Below are 10,781 nucleotides of genomic sequence, written 5' to 3'. Positions count from 1 at the left end.
CGGTCAATTCACCTAACCTGCACAGCTTTTGGACTGTGGAAGGAAACCGGAGCATCCAGAGGAAACCCACGCAGACACGGGGAGAACGTGCAGACTCCGCACAGACAGTGACCCAAGCCGGGAATCGAACCTGGGACCCTGGAGCTGTGAAGCAACTGAGATAACCACTGTGCCACCGTGCTGCACTTCCAGCAGGTTATTCATTCAGATTATTATCTGCACGTGTGTCCATGATTGTTTGTGTGTGTGGTAGTTAGTCACCACTGTTGTATTCTATTGTGTGTATGGTTCGTGCTGAACACACACTTCTCCTTGTTGTAAGTTAGGTTGAGGAGTGTGGTGATGTGGAGAAATTTGGAAAGGTTAGCGTCATGGTCCTGCTGGTCGTGGCCGCAGATGGTGACGTTGTCCAGGTACGGGAAAGTGGCTCACAGCCCGTACCGGTCAACCATTCGGTCCATCTCCCATTGGAGGACTGAGACCCCGTTAGTGACGCCGAAGGGAACCCTAAGGAAATGGTAACGGCGGCCGTCTGCTTCAAACGCAGTGTATGGGCGGTCCGCCTTATGGATGGGGAGCTGGTGGTAGGCAGAATTCAGGTCCACTGTCGAGAAGACCCGGTACTGTGCAATCTGATTGACCATGTCAGATATGCATGGAAGGGGGTACGCGTCGAGCTGTGTGTACCGATTGATGGTCTGACTGTAGTCAACGACCATCCTGATATTTACACCGTGGGGACTCCTGCGCAGCATTGAGTCAGGCCAAGGTTCACATTTCACCGGCAGAGTCATGCAAAATGTCCCAACATTTTTTGGAATCAAACATGTGGTAGTCACCACTGTTGTATTATGTTGTATATGTGGGTATTACGGTAAGGCCCCTGTACTACAGGTACGGGGGTGGATCCCTGCCTGCTGGCTCCGCCCAGTAGGCGGAGTATAAATGTGTGGCTCTCCGAACAGCAGCCATTCCATCAGCTGCTGTAGGAGGCCACACATCTCTGTGTAATGAAGCCTCGATTACATTCTACTCGCGTCTCGTCGTAATTGATAGTGCATCAGTGTACAGGTGATTGATTGTGTATGAGTGTGATTTACTGTGTGAGCATGCGCGTGATTGATTTCATGTAATTGTGTGTGTATGTATGATTTATTGCGTGCGCATGATTGATTGTATGTGTGCAAGCATGTGTGTGCATGTGGTGGATTGTATGTAATGGTGTGTGTGAGTGCTCAATTTATTGTGTTTGCATGCGATTGATCGTGTGTACATATGATTGATCTTATGTGTGTGCGTGTGATTTATTGTGTGTGTGCCCACTTTTCTGTGTGTGAGATTTATTGTGTGTGAATATAATTGATTTCATGTGTACATGTAAATGTGTGTGTGATTGTGCGCAACTATGTGTTCTTTTGCATGTGTATACATGTGATTGATTGTGTATGTGCATGATTGAGTGCGCCTGTTTGTGCATATGATTGTGTGCATGAATTTAACTGATTACATGTGTGTGCCGTGTGTGCATGATTGCGTACATGTGATTGATTAAGTGTTTAATTTTTCGCTGTGCAGGTTGGAAATAGGAGCTGGGTTTATTTTAGAGTCTGAAACTGCCTCTGGGGAAAAACTGCATAGTTACAAGATTTTCTAGGAGACAAGCCCTTAATTGCCACAGAAATAAACTTCCTGTCCAGTTAAGGGCAGTAAATAGGCTGTCAAAGCTAGACAACCAACAAGAGGCCTCCTACCTCCAGAGAAACACCTATTGTTGGCTGCATCCAGGGCCGGCCCAAGGCACCGGCAACTCGGGCAGTCGCCCGGGGCGCCATGTGCTAGGGGGCGCCAGAGACTCGGGTCCCGCGCATGCGCAGTTGGGCCGGTGCCAACCAGTGCATGCGCGGTGGCCGCCCTCCCCAAGGGCGGCCCCCTCCGCCCCCCCTTCCGTCCGCCCCCCTCGGGCCTGCCCCCCCCCGCCTCGGGCCCGCCCCCCCCCCCGCCTCGGGCTGTATGATGTGTGCGTATGATTGATCACGTGTATGATTGCGTGCGTATGGGTAGCACGGTGGCGCAGTGGGTTAGCCCTGTTGCCTCACGGCGCCAAGGTCCCATGTTCAATCCCGGCACTGGGTCACTGTCTGTGTGGAGATTGCACATTCTCCCCGTGTTTGCTTGGGTTTCGCCCCCACATCCCAAAAAAGGTGTGCAGGGTAGGTGGATTGGCCGTGCTAAATTGCCTCTTAATTGGAAAAAATGAATTGGGTACACTAAATTTATTTTTAAAAATAAATGATTGTGTGTGTGATTGTTTATATCTGATGTGTGTGTGTATGATTGGTGAAGTATTATGATTGTGTGTGTGTGTGACTGTCTGTGTATATGTGATTGTGTGTGTGATTGTTTTTGTGTATGATTGATTGTGTGTGTGATTGCGCATGTGTCTATGTGTATATGTGATTGATTGTGTGTGACTGTATGTGTGATTGCACGTGCGTGATTGTTCACGTGTATGTGTGATTGTTTGCATATGTGTGGGTGTGTATATTCATTTCACTTTGTATACATTCTGTGTGTTTCTGCCCATACATATCAGTATTTGTGTATTTTGGCTGCATCAGTCGCTATATATATGCATATGATATATAGGTATCAGTCTGTCAGTATGTGTGTGTATGCCTTTCTGTGGTGGTTTTTCTGTCTATATGTGTCCGGTTATATGTTTCTGTCTGTGTGTGTGTATGGAATCTATGCAGCCTGTCCACTCTCAAGGTTTTGTGGTTTGCTAAACATACAGTGTTCCTGTTTGCTTTGGTGCTGCTGTACTGGGGCCATGCAAAAGCAGTTTATGCAGCCTTCTGAAGAAAGAGAGATACCTTCCATCCTCGAGATGTTTGGACAGCTATCTCCAGAGAAATTGAAATAGTCATGAACTATCCTTACACAAACCTGAGAACGTAATGATGATTTACAAAGAACTAGCTCCTCCATCCATCGGTTCAATATAATTTTTTTTATAGATTGCTGAAAAAAATAGACTGTAAGAGCTCAGCAAGGAAATAGTGCAGGAAGCTAGAGAAGTCGAGAAATCCCCTTATAAAACCACAATCTGCTTAAAACAGATAGACCTGATATAATGTACATAACGGCATTGTGGCAAAAAAAAACATTTTATCAACTACCCACTGAACACCTGACTAATTCTCTTGACTCAACTACCCTCTTGTTTGCCGAGCTATCACATTTCACCCACCTACCTGCCACTTACATCCATCCCTTATCTTATATAATCCCTTATCTTCTCTCCTCAGCTTCCCAACCTGGCTTCAGGACTGTTAAACACTCTGCTTATTGAAAAATGGCAACTAGTGCTGTAAAAAGTGAGGGAGGGAGGGTGGTACAGCTTCAACACTGATTCTCTCTAGTGCTCCTTGTGAGGATTTCTGTACTGTGGGAGTTTTGAAGAGAACTCTATCAGAAGGTGGACCAAAATATCCTTGGAAGGTAAGTCGGCAATTTTTTGTGTGATTTGAATGAGAAATGAGGATGGATTCTGACCCAGGATCAAAGTTCTGGGCCAGTGTGCTACTGCCACAAATCATTTCTGTCTACTGAGAATTCAATGCAAACTGCTTTAAGGACTACACCTAGGCATAAATTTGTTCTCACTGTTGATATCATTTCTTTGCAATGGCCTCATGCAGGACGTTTCAATCTGATTCAACGATTTGGATCAAGCTGTGGCAACATGAGGTTAGGAACCTCATCCTGCTCAATGGAGGACAAAGGGGCTGCAATTTGCCACAATAGTGCTGAGCTGAAGAGGGTCATATCATCCAAGATTCTCATTGCTATATAGTGACTGTTGCTCCCTGGGAAATGCTTGTATGTGAACTTTAGTAAACATCAGCTCTATCTGCAATTAATTAGCTCATTGGCTCTTTACTGCTGAGTTGACTGGTGGGCTATGGTTACCCATCTGATGACCACAAGACCCATTCTTTAGGATTACAGTGAAGGTAACAGTAGAAAGACAGGGAGTTGGGAAGGATCTCACTTACTGCATTAACAACATGGCCATTTTGGAAGCTAGTCACAACAACAAACTAAGGGGAGCTGAATGGAACCCACAGTCCGTGTGAATCTAGAATGCAAGAAGCTAGTCCATCCAATAATGAACATTATGGACAGAATTTATGTGTTCCCTTTATTGCCCATGATGAAATTTGTTTTGCATGTAAGGTGTGTATTTTTTCCCCTTGGCGTGTAGGTCCCAATTAAATAATTTCAGCAGAAAGCTTTTGTGAGTTTAAAAAATAAAGGTTATTTATTCTCACTCACTTGCGCCCCCCCCCCCTCCTCCCCCCCCTCCCCAAATAACCACTTTTCACTCTCTCATCTTACACAGTCACACAGAGAGATTAGACACAGAGGAAGTTAGCATAATGTTGCAGCTTGTAATTATCTCAGTTTCCTTAGTGGCACATCTTAGATGAAGTTGATGCTTTAAAGTTGAAGTGAGAGTCTTGCAAAACAAAGAATTCTCAGTAGGCAGTAAGGTTTGCTACAGTCAAATATCTAGTAGGTTGATTCTCTGATGAACTTAGAACAGGCTGCAGATGTTTAGGATCTGCCACTTTCAAGCTATTGTTGTTAATTGTTGTGGCTGCTTGGATGACATGCAGGTGGTTTGAGGGCTTTCTGATGGAACTCTATCTGCCAACCAGCTTTTGCTTAATTTGAAACAGACAACAAAATGGCTTCCGCATCTTTTGACCTTCACAAATTTAAAGTCCTTTTTCTAAACAAACAATGATGCGTATGTTGATTGCCAATCCTGTATTGTTGTTTAACATCTCTACTTTGTTCCAGATCTGCCTCAGTTACTTTTTCAAAAACAGAATGATTCTCAGTGCTGGGGTCTAAATTTTGATCTGACCAGAGTTTCACGCACCAGGATTACTTGAAGCCCTTCCAAATGAGATAGGTTAGGGTCAATTTTCTCTTCTGGGCATTCAAAAGTAACAGCGCAACTGCCACAGGCACACCTAGGGTATAGTGTTCCTGTGGAGAGGTAGCTACACCCACTGAATCCTCTCCTCAAGTGAGCGTCACTCAGGTCTGAATGTTATAAAAAAAAGCACTCCTAAGGTCCCAATTAAATAATAGCTCTTGTGCACAAGCTGGACATGTTTAAAACAGAGATGCATTAAACTGACTGGAAACACAGCAGTATAAACCTTCAGCTTTCAAACTTAACCCTTCCTCACTCGTTCATGAAAACTACCTGCTCGGCAATTCAAATAGAATCAGGTAATTGTTACAGGAGGAGATATTGCACCTATGTGTCTGTGATAGATAGAAAAACGCGAGCAACCCCATTCCTTATCTCTTTCCTGTAGACCGGCATTTTCGTTTATCTCTCAGTTATTTATTGAGTTCCCTTTTTGAAAGCCCTGATTGAATCTACCTCCTCAGAGAGCATGAGGGTGATCTTGAGCCCACTCTCAGTCTCTGTCTGTGAAAAACCCGGCACCGGCTCAAATCTGAGGAGAATCGAAATAGGTGATTCTCTCTGACGTGACTGGGATTTGCAATTTTCAACACCCCACCCCCTTCTCGCCAGTGCTGCCGTGCCAGCCCAGGACCCTCATTTTAATACATTTAGAACATCGAACATACAGCACAGAAGGAGGCCATTCGGCCCTTTCGAATCTGCACCGACCCATTTAAGCCCTTACTTCCACCCTATTCCCATAACCCAATAGCCCCACCTAACCTTTTTGGTCACTCAGGGCAATTTATCATGGCCAATCCACCTAACCCTGCACATCTTTGGACTGTGGGAAGAAACTGGAGCTCCCGGAGGAAACCCAAGCAGACACTGGGAGAACGTGCAGACTCCACACAGTGACCCAGCAGGGAATCGAATCTGGGACCCTGGAGCTGTGAAGCAACAGTGCTAGCCACTTGTGCTACCGTGCTGCCCGTTAGCGAGCACTCACTCCGGACCATCCCCCCACACAGATTATTCACCAGTGCTGGCAGGACGTCGCGCTGGCATCATTTACAACTGGTCTGCAGAAACATGAACCTGGTGGCTGCACCCCTGAGGGGGATAAAAGAGGTGAGCACCTAGGCAGCGATGCTTCTCCAGGCCCTTCACTGCTCAGAGTGCACCGGAAAGGACGTAGAGGACACAGATAACTTCAACACGAGGCAGTCCATCTCTCAATCTCAGTGGGATGGTCGCTAGCAGGACTTGCCTTCCATTCACTTCGTGGTGCCCCGTGCGTTAAGGGGGTTTTGAGGCGGGCATACATACATCACTTCTTGTGTCCTCCTTGCTGGTCTTGTGGTCAAATCACCACTGAGGGAGTGTCCATTCTTAGTGGGAGCTGGAAAGTGTGTGGGAGGAGGTGATTACAGAAGGTCAGCACTGGGGGTGACTGTGAGGTAGCTAGGTGGGGTCCCATGAGAGGTCAGACTGCAAGGGCAGAGTGGAGTTCTCAGGAATGGATTGCCTCCTCTCACTTGGGAGAAAACAACTGAACTGTTGAGTACCCAGACAGAACTCTGAGGACCAAGGAGTCAAGCGATACTGTATATCAATTCCACTTATCAAGGAAGATTGTTTCTTATGAATAAGTGGGCAGGGCTGTGAGGCGAGACAACTGGTTTGTAATGCAGAACAAGGCCAGCAGCGCAGGTTCAATTCCCATACCAGCTTACCCAAACAAGTGCTAGAATGTGGCGACTCGGGGCGTTTCACAGTAACTTCATACTTGTGACAAATTATAAATTTAAATGGGAGAATGAGCCTCTCAGCGTCATATCGGAGGGCCCTCGAGAGCAGTCCAGGCATCTGAACTGCATCTTCAGGAGGCCGAAGCACCGCTCAATCATGGACATGGTCACGCCATGGGTGTTGTTATTGCGGATGTTCGGTTCTGTCTGTGGCCGCCAGATAGGCATCATCAGCCACGACCACAGTGGATAACCGCTGTCGCCCAGAAGCCAAATCAGCAGCCGGTGTCATGTTGAACATGTCAAGAATTGCCGAGTGTGCTAGGATGAAGGAATCGTGCACACTGCCCGGGTATCGGGCGGTAACATGCATGATCTGCAGCTCATGGTCTGTACGTTCATCAAGTGGAACCCCTTTCGGTATGTATAGAGCGGCCTGTCATCTGCGTGTGCTTGTGGGGTGACATGCATCTCGTCGATCACCCCCTGGACCGGGGCATGTCAGCGATGATGGTGAACCCTGCTGCCTGGGCATCCTGGTGGGCTCGGTCCACATTGAAATGGATGTATTGATCCGCCTGCGCATATAGGGCCTCCAGCACGGCACGGAGGCCCCTGTACACCGAGGTCAGTGAGATCCCGGACAAGTCCCCACTCAGCACCTGGAAGGACCCCATGGTGCGGAGGCTCAGGATGACCGTCACCTTGACGGCTATTGGGAGCGGATGACCTACCCCTTACCCCCGCGATGCCAGGTGTCCGTCGTCTGGCAGATATGTTGCACTGTCTCCCGCAGTTTGAGTCTTCGACAACACGCCCGGTCCAGCAGGTCCTCGAATGACAAGCTCTGCCGGTATACGAGGCCTCAAGCGGTGCCTCCTTGGCACCTCCTCCTCGGCCTGTTGAGCAGTTGGCTGTCCATCCTGGGTGGCTGCCTCATGTCCCTCTGGGGCATGCTGTGTTGCTGTATGCTCTATAAGACCATTAGACATAGGAGCAAAATTAGGCCACTCAGCCCATCGAGTCTGCTCCGCCATTTAAACTTGGCTGATATTTTCTCATCCCCATTCTCCTGCCTTATTCCCATACCCTCTGATCCCCTTATTAATCAAGAACATATCTATTTCTGTCTTAAAGAGACTCTGATTTAGTCTCCACAACGTTCTGCGGTAAAGAGTTCCACAGATTCACCACCCTCTGGATGAAGAAATTCCTCCTCATCTCTGTTTTAAAGGATCGTCCCTTTAGTCTGAGATTGTCTCCCCTGGTTCTAGTTTTTCCTCCAAGTGGAAATATCCTCTCCACATCCACTCTATCCAGATCTCGCAATACCCTGTAAGTTTCAATAAGATCCCCCCTCATCCTTCTAAACTCCAATGAGTACAGACCCAGACTCCTCAAGCGTTCCTCACATGGCAAGTTCTTCATTCCAGGGATCATTCTTGTGAACCTCCTTTGGACCCTTTCCAAGGTCAGTACATCCTTCCTTAGATACGGGGCCCAAAACTGCTCAGATACTCCAAATTGGGTCTGACCAGAACCTTATGCAGCCTCAGAAGTACATCCCTGGTCTTGTATTCGAGCCCTCTCGACATGAATGTTAACATTGCATTTGCCTTCTTAACTGCCAATTGAATCTACACATTAACCTTAAGAGAATCGTGAACAAGGACTCCCAAGTCCCTTTGTGCTTCTGATTTCCTAAGCATTTCCCCATTTAAAAAATAGTCAATGCCTAAATTTCTCATTCCAAAGTGCATAACCTCACACTTTTCCACATTGTATTTCATTTGCTATTTCATTGCCCACTCTCTCAGCTTATCCAAGCCCTTCTGCAGTCCGCCTACTTCCTCAATACTACCTGTCCCTCTATAGATCTTTGTATCATCTGCAAACATAGCAACAGTGCCTTCAGTTCCTTCTTCCAGATCATTACTCTATATTGTGAAAAGTTGTGGTCGCAGCACAGACCCCTGAGGCACACCACTAGTCACCGACTGCCATCCTGAAAAAGACCCCTTTATCCCCACTCTACCTTCTGCCAGTCAGCCAAAGCTCTATCTATGCCAGGATCCCACCATTAACACCATGGGCTCTTAACTTATTTAACAGGCTCCTATTCAGCACCCTGTCAAAGGTCTTCTAGAAATCTAAACACATTACGTCCACTGGTTCTCCTTTGTCTAACTTCCTTGTTACCTCCTCAAAAGAACTCTAACAGATTTGTCAGACATGGCCTCCCTTTGACAAAGCCGTGCTGACTCGGTCCTATTTAATCATGCACTTCCAAGTACTTTGCGATATCATATTTAATAACAGACTCTGAAATCTTACCAATGACCGAAGTCAGGCTAACCGGCCTATAATTTCCTGTCTTCTGCCTCCCTCCCTTTTTAAACAGCAGTGTTACATTAGCCACTTTCCAGTCCTCTGGGACCCTTCCTGCCTCCAGTGATTCCTGAAAGATCACTACCAATGCCTGATGCGACCACCAATTCACTCGAGACAAGAGTAGAAGTAAACCGTGGCTTTAATCAACTTAGAACAGTGCCTGCCTGCGACTGATCCAATACTGAGAACCGCCTACAGGTTGACTGCTCTTTATACCTCCCTTCAAGGGGAGGAGCCATACAATGGCCCATTGGAGGAGCCCACAAGGGCAACAGCATAGCACAGATACAAATACAAGGACAACAGCACAGATACAAATACAATGATGGATTATTGGCATAATATATTCACCACATTCACCCCCTATTAAAAAAATGAAGTCCGGCGGGGTTGACGGGTTCATAAGTTCAGGCGGTCCGGCACACGGATTGTGCGCTGTGATCGCCGAAGCTCTGGTGTTGTTGCTGGCCCGGGTGTCAAACCCGTCCGTGCTGGCATCGTAAGTGAGGGCGCCGGGGCGGGTACAGACATGGACTCCGGGAGCGTCTCTTCTGGAGCTTCATTCCAATGAATCGGTGAAGGGGGGATGGTGAGCGGGAGGGAGCGCGGGAGCCATATGGGGGGGGGGGGGGGGGGGGGGCACTGGTCATGGTACGTTGGGCAGGATATGGTGGAGGGGCGGTGGTGGTGGTGGAACCGGCGGACGCCAGGTCCCGAAGGGAGACCGTGTCCTGTTGGCCATCGGGGTGTTCGATATAAGCGTACTGGGGGTTGGAGTGTAGGCGCTGGACCCACTCTACCAGAGGATCGGACTTATGGCTCCTGAAGTGCTTTCTGAGTAGGACTGGCCCCGGTGTCTTCAGCCAGGATGGAAGCAAGACCCCTGAGGTGGATCTTCTAGGGAAAACAAATGGGCGGTCATGAGGGGTCTCGTTTGTGGCTGTGCAAAGTAGGGACCTAATAGAGTGGAGTGCATCGGGGAGGACCTCCTGCCAGTGGGAAACTGGGCGATTCCTGGACCGCAGGGTCAGTAGGACGGTCTTCCAGACCGTCGCGTTCTCCCTCTCCACCTGCCCGTTTCTCCTGGGGTTATAACTGGTAGTCCTGCTCGAGGCAATGCCCTTACTGAGCAGGTACTGAAGCAGTTTGTCGCGCATGAACAACAAGCACCGGTCATTGTGGACATAATTGGGGAAACCAAACAGGGTGAAGACACTATGTAGGGCTTTAATGACGGTGGACGTGGTTATGTCGGGGCAAGGGATTGCAAAGGGGAAGCGGGAGAACTCATCAATAATATTGAGGAAATATATATTGCGGATATTGGAGGGGAGGGGCCCTTTGAAATTGATTCTGAGGCGCTCAAAGGGCCGGGAAGCCTTTACCAGGTGGGCCTTATCTGGTCGATAGAAGTGCGGTTTACACTCCGCACAGATTTGGCAGTCCCTGGTCATGGCTCTGACCTCCTCAGTGGAGTAGGGCAAGTTGCGGGCCTTGTATTGTGGATAAGCTGGGTGACCCCCAGGTGGCAGAGATCATCGTGGAGAGCCCGTAGTCGGTCATCTTGCGCGCTGGAGCATGTGCCGTGGGAGAGGGCATCTGGGGGCTTGTTGAGCTTCCCAGGACGATATACTATATCGTAATTG

The sequence above is a fragment of the Scyliorhinus canicula genome, chromosome 1 (assembly GCF_902713615.1).
Source record: "Scyliorhinus canicula chromosome 1, sScyCan1.1, whole genome shotgun sequence".
Taxonomy (NCBI): Eukaryota; Metazoa; Chordata; class Chondrichthyes; order Carcharhiniformes; family Scyliorhinidae; genus Scyliorhinus; species Scyliorhinus canicula.
Note: the sequence above shows the minus strand (reverse complement) of the source record.